The sequence below is a fragment of the Lemur catta genome, chromosome X (assembly GCF_020740605.2).
Source record: "Lemur catta isolate mLemCat1 chromosome X, mLemCat1.pri, whole genome shotgun sequence".
NCBI classification, from domain to species: Eukaryota; Metazoa; Chordata; class Mammalia; order Primates; family Lemuridae; genus Lemur; species Lemur catta.
In genome coordinates this window covers 65,260,715-65,273,770 of record NC_059155.1, presented here as the reverse complement: position 1 = coordinate 65,273,770, position 13,056 = coordinate 65,260,715, and positions in this window count along the sequence as shown.

The window sequence follows — 13,056 nt, the reverse complement described above, 5'->3', positions numbered from 1 at the left end:
CTTTTACCAAACACATTTTCAAGAGTTTTGTAGATGTTTGGCTTCCCAGAGAATTTAAGAAAATATCTTAGCTTTGGCATCCAAATCCTTTGTTGCATGAGGGTATAATAAGAACTGTAAAATAGAGTATGTGCTAAATGGCCAGAGTAATTATGACTACATTCAAAGAGTACTGGAGACTAGATCTCTCTAGCCCAGCAGAAGTAACTCAAGTTCCTATTTTGAAGTAATTTCAAAGTACTGGTGTGTTCATTGTTACTGATTTCTGTGGACCAGCATGATCTATCTAAATGGACATTATAGAGGAATCTTGTATTTTTATCATCAAACTATTTGACCTTTTTATTAGTCTTACTGAAGTTAACAGCTATCATCTAACTATTCTGAATGCCCCTGCATTTATTAGTTAGTAGTTAATAGACCTTATTCCCAAGGTCAAAATTAATATTTTAGGTAAAATGGTTATAGTTCTATGGAAATGCCTTACTCCTCTATAAGGTGACATCGAAGCAAAAACCTGAAGTATAAGGGAGTGTGACATGCAGATAGCTGGAGGAAGACTGTTCAGGCTGAGGGAACAGCTGAGGCAGGAGTGTTCTTGGCATTGCTGGAGGAAGAGGAGGCCGGTGTGGCTGGAGAAGAGTTAGGAGGTCAGAGAGGCAAAGGGCTGGGGGCCATGTAGACCCCATTAAGGGTCTGCACATTACCCCTGGAGGCAATGAATTTGAATGGCAATGCTTGACACAGTTAGGTTTGTATTTTCTGCATGTCACTGGGCTGCAGTGCAGAGATGGATTAGAAAGAGGTAAGAGAAAATACAGGGTGTCCCAAAAGTGTCCATACAAAGGAAAAATTTTGTAATGAATATTTTATAGATAAAGGTACAGTTAGCTACAATTTCCCATTTTCCCTATGTATGGCAAATTTTGGGATACCCTATAGACCAATGGGGAGATTGTGGGCTTAACAAATGGGGAGAGGGAGAATATTTTGAGACTTATATGAGATGGAAGTCATACCTCAGGAAGAATAACTGGGAGAGAAATAGAAATTGCAAAGTCACCAGACATAGGTGGCAAATTGAGATTGGCTAAGGTTGGGTGAGGTCACCTGGGGAGAGAGTGTATGGCCTGAGAAGAACATCAGACTTCTAGTCAGAAACCCCATCTTTAAAGTGCTCATTATGAACAACTTTGGACATACACTGTATTTTCAAACAAACTGAATCAGGAGCGAGAGTCTTTCCCAGCACTTCAGGCTCTCAGGGACCCTACACTGTGCCCCCGGCCACCTTCCCAAGCACCAGCTTCAGAACTCACCAGTCACAATAGCCTTCAAACTTGGGTCGCCTCTCAGCGTGCTGTATTCAACACTGCAGAGTCCAGTGTGACAGGAGCCAGCATGCCCGGGCTTCTGGGCCCTCAACACTAGGCCTTGAGAACTGAGTTGGTGTATCATTTCTGGGCTTGGTGTTGTGTGATTCTCTGTGACGAATTTTCTACTCAGTTTCCAGCAAGTGGGAGACAGACTTGTCCACAGAAAAAACATGATAAAGACAAAGAGAGCTATTTATTCGTATGAGAGTATAAATGTGGTAGAGCCACTGAAAAAAACAATTTTTAAAGAAAGTTCAGAGAAAGTTGTACTCATTGAAATATGGTGCAGAAAAAGACAAACAGCAGAAGTAGACCTGGAATGGACCCATATGTGTGTGTGTGTGTGTGTGTGTGTCTATACACATACACATATACGTATACACACAACGTGTGTGGACAGACAGCTACCAAATTATAACAGTAGTTACAGCTGGGTGTGGGGTGGGGACTGGGCTGGGGACTCGGGAACATTAGTTTTATCTCTAACTAATTTTTTATTAATTTTTACCTTTACTTTCTTTAATTTTTATTTATCTGTGTTTAATTTTTAAATCAGAAAAGTCAACATTTGCATTATTGTTTAATTAATAGTTAATTCCCTCTGCTGTCCCCTGCCCCAGTTATCAAAGCATTTTGGATGGCCAAGCAGGGCCCAGAGGCTGCTGGCCTGGACAACCACTTCCTCTCTGTCTTCACATGTTGAAACACAGGGGGTCGTTTCCAGCTGGTTTCTGGAAGAGAGGCATTGGGGGAGGTGAGTGCAGAGGAGGAGAAAGAGGAAGGTGGAGAGGGTGGCCTGGAATCTCTTCCCTATCTGCCTCCATGGATAGCTCAAGTCCCCAGCAATAGAGGCCCTAGGGCCTAAAACCAAGTGATATTTCCAGAGGGACTTCCCAGGCCTGTGGGCAAACGCAGAGGCCAGAAGCTGATGAAACCTCACGAGAGTGTTTGGAGACTGAAGCAGAGTTGTCTGTGGGCCCAGATGATAGAGGTGACACGAGCTTCTCACTTCTCTGGCTCCATGAGGTTTCAAGCTTGGGACCATCTGGAGGCAGCCCACAGTCCTGTACTCTCACAATGGTCCCATTATCACTCTGAGGAAGGTGAGTCTCCTTCAGGGAGCTTCCAAATCAGCCCTCCACTATTTTCCTCCTTATTCCCCTCCTCCTCCTCCTCCTCCTCCTCTTCCTCCTCCAAGTTCCTGAGGCAGTTAGAGAGGAGGAACTTGGCAGACTGCATGGTGACTATAGCTAGCCAACTGGTTTGTGATTACTCAACAGAAAAAAACTAGAGGGGCCTTTTTAAAGGGGTTTAGTTCCTGCTAGGGCAGGTGTGTAAGGGGATAAGCATCTTTTTCACTTATTCCTAAATTATAACACTTTCACATTTTGGAGTCTATTAATTTTCTACTGCTGCTGTAACAGATTACCACAAACTGAGTGACTTAAGACAACACACATTTATTAGCTTATAGTTCTGAACATCAGAAGTCCAAAGCAGGTATCACTGGGCTAAGATCAAGGTGTCAGAGGGCTACATTCCCTCTGGAGGCTCTAGGGGAGAATCTGTTCTCTTGGTATTTCCCTTGGTAGAGGCTTCCTGCTTTCTTTGGCTAGTAGCCCCTTTCTCCATCTTCAAAGAGAGCAGCTTTGGGCCAAGTCCTCCTCATGCTGCTGTCTCTCTGGCTCTCTGATCACAGCCAGGAAAGGGTCTCCACTTAGTAAGACTCATATGATTACACTGGTCCCATGCAGATAATCTCCCCATCTCTAGGTCCTTAATCACATCTGCAAAGTTCTTTTTGCCATGTAAGGTAACACATTCACAGGTCCTGGGGATTAGGATGTGGACATCTTTGGGGGCCTTTATTCTGCCTACAACAGAGTCTAGCATGGTCAAGCCAGGAGACATTCGCATTACTCAGATGCTCCGACAATGAATGGTGTTGACTTTGGAACAGGGGCAGAGTTACCTTAGAGCTAGTAAGGCTGAAACTTCAGGGCTCCTCGCTTGCTCAAGTGCCCTTCTTACAAGTCCTCAATTTTGTAGGCATAATTTTGTATTCTGTTTCTTAAAGAGAGTCTCCTCAATTATAGAAACTTCAGGCCCCACAAACCCAAATGGACTCTTGCTCTGGAATGTGTGTGGGATGAGACAAATGGAGGGCTCCCAGGAGGACCTTCAGGACCAGTGTGTGTGTGGGGGGGGGCATAGTCTGGCCCACAACAGGCCTGTGCCTACTTTTGTCAAGTGAGGCACTCAAAGGAAGGGTTTGGAGAAGCATCTGGGGAGGAGGTTGAGCTGTGGCTCAAGGGGGTGGTGAAGATTTCTAAGGGGGAAAGGAAAAGAAAAGCAATGAAGGATCTGTTTTAGAAAAAGGCAAAGATTGAAAGGAGTTTGGGGACATTATTGTTGGGTGACATGTTCTGTAAACCTCCCCTTCATCTCTGCCCAAACATCAGCCATTCACTTAATGCTTGAGAGGCTGGATTTGTGCTTTTGAGCTTTAGTGGAGATGGGTTGCCAGGCTGTAACAGGCCTCTGTGCAGGCAGAAAAAGAGCAAGACCACCCCAAGAGTTGGTAACATCAGGGTCATATGTTCTTTCACTCATTGAAAGGGATCTTGGGGAAGCCAGAAACAAAAGGCCACCTACTGTATGATTCCAGTTATATGAAATGCCCAGAATAGACAAATCCATAGAGCTGGGAAGTAGATTATTGGTTGCCAAAGGATAGGGAGAGGAGAAAATTGGGACTAACTGCTAATAGGTATGAGGTTTCTTTTTATGGTAATGGAAATTTCTGGAATTAGATAGTAGTGATCATTGCACCACTCTGTGAATATACTAAAAACCACTGAATTGTATGCTTTCAAAGGGTATGTGAATTATATCTCAATTTTTTAAAAAGGGAGTGCTAGAAATTGGCTATGCCTAAAACCCAAGGAAAACACACCATAAAGACCCATTTTCCAGAGCTCAAAGTCTACTCAGCCCCATACTCCAATACTTCTTTCGTGCTTAAGACAGGGAAAGGCTCCTCTTGTTGCTCCTCTGAGTTCATACTTCTGAAAGCCAGAAAACCCAGTGCTGTGCCTTTATGCAATTTCCTTTGTAAGCAAATAGGGGTTGACAGATCTTCAAACTTCTTTGGCTTCCAAATTTTTCTGCATAGCAAGGCAGGACACAAAGAATAAGTATATACTGATACTATGATTTAAGCAAAAAAAGGTTAATAAACAGAGAGGTTAGTGACAGCAAAAATAAAATGAATTGCTAAGAATAATGCAAACCAGAGCCAGTTAATCTTTACAAGTCTTCATGTTTTGGAATTTCTTTGTAACATCAATCTTCATCCTTCCAGACAGTCATGAAAATCATAGGTAGTAAAGTGCTTGACTGTGTTTTTCTATTGATTTGTACTTTTTCCATTTAGATTTACAACTTTCAGTGGAATGATTTAATAAGCCATTTTGGAGATATGGTTTGGCACAGGTAAATTACACCAGCCTGCGGGCTCTATTTTACTGCTCAATCTTTCCTATTGTAAAGGTGACTTTGGAGACAATTTCAGATTGCCAGCCTCTATTAGTTGTCCATTAGTATCCAGAAAATAATTTTGGGTGAGATGATTTGTGAGCTGTATAGAAACATACCTATTAGTGTCAGAGGATAAAGGCTGTTTAAATGTGCTTGGGCAGTACATAAAGTCTGAAAACCGAAAACACTCTGTTAGAGGGAAAACCTAGTAAGATTTTCTTTTGATATGTGTTATTTGATTTTATCGTTTATATTCTGTAACATATAAAGCATAACTAACTAGAGCATTGAAACTCTTTGTAAATTTGGTGGTCCACAAGAAGCCATGGTGTGGTAGATGGATTGAAAAATCTTTCTAAATCTTTACATCCCTAATACCACCATCACCCCTTCCCTAACTTATGAAGTGTGAGTGTGAAGTTCCTCTAATAAAGAAGTACGGTTTATTTTCCTTTACCTTGAATTTGGGCTGGCCTTCTGACTTGCTTTGGCCAAGAAAATATGGCAGAAGCGACTTTCTTCCATTCTCTCCGTTGGAACTTTGCTGAGATGTGAACTAGTTGGCCTTTTGTGCTGTGTATGTTTTACACCCTGTCTGTGGAACAGCTCAAACTTCATTGCCTTGGCTGAAATTGCTGAAACTCTGGCATGTTCAGAAGCCATCAGATAACTCAAGGGAACATATACTTTCCCTTGCTACTGCTTAGGTAACAAGGAAGAAAATGGATAGAGACAGCAACATGTCTGTCTGAAATCTTTGAAATCTTGTAGCTAGTGTGAGGTTTGGTTTTTTGTTTTTGTTTCTTTTTGGTAAGAAAGTTAAAGTTTGCAGAAAGCTACAAAGGTTCAGAATATAAAGTACATTTCACCATAAAGTTAACAACTGTTACTATTTTGTAATATTTGTTTCTAACCACTGTTTTAAAAAGAAAAAACAATGTATTTGGCCAAAGTTTCCTTTAACCATTACCTGGTCTCAATTCCCTGCTCTTATTTCAGAGGCAATAATGGCCTGAGTGTGGTGTGGTGTAGTGTGGACTCACATTGTACACATGGAACATCTTGCTCTTTTACTCATCATCATATTTTTGACATACAAATAGATGTATGATACATATATATATCCATATATGCACAATATATACATAAATGCAGTTTTTGCATATGCACACATTTTTTTTTATTTTTTATTTCAGCTCTTCATGGGGGTACAAAAGCTCAGGTTATATACATTGTCCGTGTCCCTCCCATCCCCCTGAGTCAGAGCCTCAGGCGTGTCCATTCACCAGACAGTGCGCCTGGCATTCACCATGTAGTCATACCTCCATCCCCTCACCCCCCCACCTCCCCGAGTCAGCATGCACACATTTTTTAATCCTTTAAACTTCTGTATGATAATCTATCATGTGGATATAATACCCTGTACTATTTCCTTTACTATTGCTGGACATTCAGATTGTTTCCAAGTTTCCCTTTTACTAACAGTGCTGCAATGAACAGCACTTATACATAATGTCTTGTATTCAAAGACTAAGACTAAGACTTTCTCTAGGTCACACACACAGAATTCTGGATGGTCAGACATATGCTTTTTTGCATTCTCTGGACCCTAAATTTACCTAGCTTTATAAGAGTTGCTGGATGTAAAGTTTCAGGGTGGTTGTCTTATGGGACAAATTTATAATGTAGGGAGCTAAAAGAAAAGAAAAACTAGATGAAAACTTAAGATCGGTTTGAAACATTCTCCAAGTGGGGCAAACATACCACATTAGATCATTTTTGAGGAGTCTCAGATTCATTACTCAATAAGTCAAACCAGCTCTTTTGTTTTGGTTTTCTTGATAGAGAGATCAAGTTTAAAAGCCTGTTTTTTTTCTATGCCAAGGCATGCTATGGTAAACACACCATGGTATGATCATGGTAAAGTCCCTCTGTAAACAGGAGAACAATTCTTGTTGTTTAACCAGTAAGTAGCTAAGTGCTCTTAGATTTTACACATCCCCTATGGAAAGTGAATTAGTGCACAAGAAGCCTGCCCTCATAATAAATGTTCTTCTCAACAAATTGTGTGTACCCTTTGTCCTTTAGGTTCAGCCCAGACCAGATGATCAGAATAGGATGATGTCAACATCATTCTATTGCTCTCAATTTGTAACTATATCTGGGAGCTGCCCCAAGGTTTTTCAGTTTATGTCAGGTTACATGACAGATAATCTATAATGTAGGTCCTCTTAGTTTTAAATTCATATAACTGGCCATAAGAATTGCTGGTTTATAAAAGTAATACTCTATCATGCATTTTGTATTGAAAAAATGAGGAGAAATAAAACTATTGGAAAACTACATCCTTGTCCTCAAAACTCCCAGACTAGACCTATGACAAAATGATGATTAGCACAAGTAATAAAATAATAATGTCAATCAAGTAAAATCCTGTGTGCTTCCAGAAATCACTCTAAAAGGAACATCTGATGCTAGTTTTTTAGCTTCATCCTTTAAGAAGATTTTTGGAATCAAGGCTCTGGTTTTTTAAATATCCGGCATATTTTTTACACTTGAGGAGAATTTTATAAAGACGTTTCAGGTGTTGCCAGTTTTTCAGCGATTATCAGACAGCTCCAAATACCCGGCTTTCTGCTGTGCTCTATTTGTGTGAAAATGGGTCTCTGCAAAGTACATTTTTGCTTTGCGCGCTTGCTTCCTGTATGTGCTGCCAGTAGGGGGCACTGGAGCGGGAAGACAGGACGGGAGAAGGGGCTTCATCCGGGTAGGCTTGCTTTTCCTGTCAGGACGCAGTGGAGCTTCACCCTGGCAGCAGCGGCCAGTGGCAGCCCGCACCTTCTGTCAGCACTTCCAGAAGCGTCCTCCTGGGGCCGGAGGGTCACACCAGCAATAGCTGGGAGGCGCCCCTTTTTCAGCTGCCTGAGCCTTAGCCTGCAGTCGCCTCCTCTAAAGAAGCAGCGCTCCCTCCTCCACAGGTATCAACATGTATAAACATTTTTAAAGTCCTTAATACATTTGCCAAATTGCTTTCCAGACGAATTAGTGTGATTTACACTCACTGGTTAAGTGCGAAAACGCTTCCAGGAAACCCTCTCCCATTCAATTGTTGTTAATGAACTAATCAGACTTTGACAGCTTTTTACATTGAACTCTTGCATTCAGTCAGTTCTCAAATGCTAGCCCCAAGCCACATTGCACCTGAATATAGAGTTCCAGATCTTACCTCTAGAAATTCTGATTGTTTAAACTTTTTAAAATGAATAACTTTTCATGTTTTTATTTTCAAACTTCTAAATTGTTGACATGGAATTATCTAGGCCGTGGAAGTTGGACTCAAATCAACTTTAAAATCATCAGGGCCCATGGTTCTTTTTGAAGTTTTATGACTCACCCTGTTTCTTCAATAGTTATGGGACTTTTTGGATTGTTTATTTATTGTTGACCTTTTTTTTTTAATGTGACTAAAAGGGGATCAACACGAATTGGGGTAGCTACACTGGATAACTGCATGAAAGGGAAGCCCTGGTTTACCTATTTGTGTGCCCTCTGAGCCTTGGCTAGAGTCTCTTTTTCTAATTAGTACTTTCTCCAAGACCTAGAGCCTTGGTTCCCATGTTCAAAAGCTTCTAGGATGACATTGTCTGTAGTTTTCCTTACCTTAAGGAGTGGACCTGAGGTATTTCCTGCAAATTGAGTCTTTGTGAGTACTGGTAGGCCAAGATGTAGTTTTTCCTTTTCCTCTGTTTGCCCTCTAGGATTTATTGACATTTAGTTTTTTAATGTAAAATATGAAATGTTGAAGGGGGATGCCTGTGGATTCTGAGGCTCCAGAATCAGTGTGTGTTTGTTTAGTGGTATCTAATTAGGAATGCTATAGATGAGGATGTTAGTGGCCCAGGAAAAAAAATACAGTAGCTCTGGTTCTTAATTGCATTGGTGAGGGGTGTCACAGTGATGGGGGAGGCCAAATTTTAGGGGAAAAGAGAACCTGAGGGAAAAGAGACTCAGCCTCTATCACTTAGCCTGCAAACTATGACCTGTGGGCCAAATCTGGCCCATTACTAGCTTTTGTAAATAAAGTTTTATTGGAACACAGCCATGTCCTTTCATAATGGCAGAGGTTGAGTGGTTGCTACAGAGACTGTATGGCCCACAAAGCTGAAACTATTTATTATCTGGTCCTTTACAGATAAAGTTTGCCAAACCTGATCTAGATTTTCAAATATATTGCAGTTGTGTCTGCCTAGTTATTTCTTGCAGTATCAGGGTTTTTTATTCCCAGTAGCTGTTATGTCTATTTTAACACTCATAATTTATTTAATGGACATTTTCTTCCTCCCCTTTTATTGATTATATTTGACAAAGGTGTTCTTTTTACATTTTTTTCAAGAAACTTGCTCTTGGGTTTATAAATAATGCTATATATTTCTGTTTTCTAATATATTTATTTTTATGCCTTATCATTTCTTTCATCCTACTTAGATTTAATCCTTTTCAAAAAGTGTTAAGATAATTATTTTTTTGACCCAACCAGCCCCCATTTCTTTTAAAATCATAGGAAATTCACATTTTTAGTTTAAAAACTAAAACTAAAAACTAGAAGGCAAAGACACCATCAAAGCACAGATCAAAAGAAGAAAAAAATCATCCAACGTTCTACTGTCATAGTCAGCAAAATCATTTTGGAATTTTTCCTTCTAGATTCTTTTTTAAAAAACAATTTTATTTTTTACTTTGTTTATTTACTTATTTATTTTGAGACAGAGCCTCACTCTGTTGCCTGGGCTAGAGTGCCATGGTGTCAGCCTAGCTCACAGGAACCTCAAACTCCTGGGCTCAAATGATTCTCCTGCCTCAGCCTCCCGAGTGGCTGGGACTATAGGCATGCGCCACCACACCTGGCTAATTTTGCTATTTTTAGTAGAGACGGGGTCTCACTCTTGCTCAGGCTGGTCTTGAACTACTGCCTCAAGTGATCTTCCCTCCTCAGCCTCCCAGAGTGGTAGGATAACAATTTTATTCTTAATCGGTAAATTTTATGTTATGTGCTTTCTTACATTGTAACCATTTTTAAGTGTATAGTTCAGTAGTAGTAAGTACATTCACATTGTTGTACAATAGATCTCTAGAACTTTTTCATCAACGGAAACTCTGTACCCATTAAACAATTCCTCATTCCTCCTTCCCCCAGTCCCTGGCAACCACCATTCTATTTTCTGTCTTTTTGAAGTTGATGGCTCCAGGTACCTTGTATAAGTGGAATAATACAGTATTTGTCCTTTTGTGAATGGTTCATTTCACTTAGAACAGTGTCCTTAAGATTCATCCAGGTTGTAGCATGTGTCAGAATTTCTTTCTTTTTATTAAGGCTGAATGGTATTAGATAGACCACATTTTGTTTATCATTTCCTCTGTTGATGGACATTTGGGCTACTTCCATCTCTTGGCTATTGTGAATAATGCTACTAGGAGCATGTGTGTACAAATATCTCTTTGAGATCCTGTTTTCAATCCTTTTGGATATTGTTGGGGCTCAGAAAACAATACCCCAAAATGAAGGCCTCTGAAGCAAAAGTTTTTCTCTGACTTTCTCCTGCCCTCCTGTCTCTCAGTCCCATTCTCTATTGAAGCTAGCCATAGAAACTAGAATCCCTCCTCCCCAAGGCAGATCACAGAAACCAGAATACCTTTTCTCCCAAACCAACCATAAAAACCTCTAAATATTAATCTAACTGTCCCTCTGCCTTTCTGTGTAAAAACTGGCCATAAAGAAATTATCTGACCTATCTTGTTTGACTGTAGGTCATAAGACCCCCATTCCAGAGAGGGTCCTGCCGCATACCTCAAACGAAGGAATGCATGCTCAAAGGCCAAGTAGAATCTAGACAGACAGGCCTTACTGGGTTTCCCCACTCTATCTGTTAGTATTAGAGCATACTCTTTTTGTCCAATCATGTTTCTATAATATATGGTTGTCCATATTTTGTTGCACCTATGCATAAAAATGGGCAATTTCCTCTGTATCTTTGGGTCTTCATTCTGAAGGCTCCTGTGTATACACATTAAATAAATTTGTATGCCTTTTCTCCAATTAATCTGCCTTTTACAAGTTGATTTTTCAGCAAAACTTCAGAGGGCAAAGAGGAATTTTCCCTTGGCCCCTACAATATATACCCAAAAGTGGGATTGCTGGGTCATATGGTAATCCTGTTTTCATTTTTTCAAGAACCTCCATACTGTTTCCCCTATCAGCTGTACCAATTTAGTCTCTTTCTTTTTTTTTTATTTTATTTTTTTTTTTTTGAGACAGAGTCTCACTCTGTTGCCCGGGCTAGAGTGCTGTGGCATCAGCCTAGCTCACAGCAACCTCAAACTCCTGGGGTCGAGCAATCCTTCTGCCTCAGTCTCCCGAATAGCTGGGACTACAGGCATGCGCCAGCATGCCCGGCTAATTTTATATATATATATTCTTTTAGTTGTCCAGCTAATTTATTTCTATTTTTTTTAGTAGAGACAGAGCCTCGCTCTTGCTCAGGCTGGTCTCAAACTCCTGAGCTCAAACGATCCACCTGCCTCAGCTTCCCATAGTACTAGGATTACAGGCATGAGCCATCATGCCTGGCCTTAGTCTCCTTTTTGAGGCACATGTGTTTCAGTGGTTAGTTGAAGTCATTCTTTTCTTATAGGAAATCCAACCCCCTGCTCCAAGTGTCTCTGACTCCAAGGGGACTTTTATTCTGATGTTTGCAATCAATTTCTTCTCTCATTTTTTTCCTCTCCTTAACCATTTTCTCTCTCTTTTTTTTTTCTGGGAGTATTTATCAACTTTGATTCTTTTATTACTAGTCAGTTATAAATCACTTGTCATCTGCCACCTTAAATTCAACAATGTTTTTTGTTTCCATGGAGTCTTTTTTTATCTTTACCTGTTTGTTGTTATTTAATAAGACAAGTAGACTGAGGGAAAAAAATGCATTCTTCAAAAATGAATTTCTGAAATCCCTGACCACTGAAATGGTAGATTAAAAAAAAACCACCCCCCCCCAGTATTTAGATTATATTTTGTATCTTGTTGCCATTGCCAGATGATTTTGCTCTTTCTTAGATGATTCTCCATGTCTTACATGTAGTTTACTACAGGCATTTTTCATCCAATGGGCTTACATTGCCATCTAAACAGAATGAGGCTTCTTTTAAGATATAAAAGATGATTATGGAGTTGTCTTATTTTAGTACTACTTTTAAATATCCTAAAGAAAGTTTTGAAATACTAAATAGAACATAAAAACCTTGAGATGAGTTCATTTATTACTGCATAATGACAAAGCTTGGTGGTTTAAAACAACAGTGATTTATTCTCCCCACCCTGTTGGTTGCCTAGACCGAGTTAGGCAGTTCTGCTCTGCTCACTGTTGGCTGTGGCCACTCCTGGGCTACGTTCAGCTGGGAGCTCATCTGGGACTGGGACCTCCAAGATGGCTTCACTCAAAGACTGGCACTGCAGCTGGTGTGTCTGAGACTGGCTGGGCTTCTTCTCTAGCAGGGGAAACAAACTCTCCATGTGGTGACTCAGAACTCCAAGAGCAAATTAAAGAAGCTGCCAGGTCTCTTGCACCATATTCTGTTGTCAAAGCAAGTCACAGGACCACCCTAGATTGAAGAGGAGGGAGGGAAAATAAACTCTATGTCTTGATGGCCAGAGCAGACTACTTGGCAGCCATATTTGCAGGGAATGTGCCAAAATTTAATATAGACCCCTTTAATTTTATTCAGGAAAATAACACAATAGATATTGAGATTTTACATATCTGTTATTGTGCCATAGTGTTGCAAGGTATCACTATGAGGGTAAATAACTAAATGTCTGTTGCATTAGTCAGCAAACACTTTCTGTAAAGGGCCAGGTAGTAAATATGTTAGGCTTTGTGGGCCACACAGTCTCTCACAGCCACTCAATCTCTGCCATTGTAGTGTGATAGCAGCCATAGACAATATATAAATGAATGGACATGGACATGTTCTAATAAAACTTTGTTTACAAGAAACAGGTGGTGGGCAGGATTTGTCCTGTGGGCTGTATTTTGCTGACCTCTGGTCTAGAGAAATAGTGTTTTTCCTGCATTCTAAATAGATTTTA